The sequence below is a fragment of the Schistocerca cancellata genome, chromosome 1 (genome assembly GCF_023864275.1).
Source record: "Schistocerca cancellata isolate TAMUIC-IGC-003103 chromosome 1, iqSchCanc2.1, whole genome shotgun sequence".
In the NCBI taxonomy this organism is placed as follows: domain Eukaryota; kingdom Metazoa; phylum Arthropoda; class Insecta; order Orthoptera; family Acrididae; genus Schistocerca; species Schistocerca cancellata.
In genome coordinates this window covers 659513287-659513971 of record NC_064626.1, presented here as the reverse complement: position 1 = coordinate 659513971, position 685 = coordinate 659513287, and positions in this window count along the sequence as shown.

Genomic DNA, 685 nt, shown 5'->3' with positions numbered 1-685 from the left:
GCCCTGCTGCAATTGTTGAGCCTCGTGCTCGGCGCATCAGAAGAAGGGGAACGCAACAAGACGGCGGAGCGGAAGGAGCAGTGCTATCGCTGCCAAAAACTTCGCCATGTTGCCAAGTACTGCCGTAATGCAGTGGCGTGCCTTCGCTGTGCACAAGCACACGATTCGCGCCACTGCACCAAGAAAGACGCCACACGCTGCTGCGCCAATTGTGGTGGCCCCCATGCGGCGAATTACTGCGGGTGCAGCTACATCAAGAACTGGAGTCGCGGCGACAAAGCTAGACGGAGACACAAGACCACCAAGAACTTGGATACAGCCGAGGCCGTTGCGTCCTCGCCACCCCCCGCCTCTGGCGGATCTGTGGTGGCCGATGACGTGGCTGTACCACCAGACGCAGTCAGCGAGGCGTGCGCCAGGGTCTGCGCCGCCACCCGAGGCTCGGCTGCTGGTGCACAGTCTCCGTGATGCATTGGCCAGCCAGCCCCACACAGCACAGAAGAAGGATGCTGACACGCAGACTGCCGCCCCCGTGGAACCTGTAGTAATACAGGAAGCCACGAGGGTGGGAACACAAGACGCAGCCGCACAGACAATCATCGCGGCGAAGAACATGGCAACCCAAGTCATCATCGAGGAGGCTCCTTGCCCCCTCTCCAAGGCGCAGTTGCAGAAGGTAGTGTCC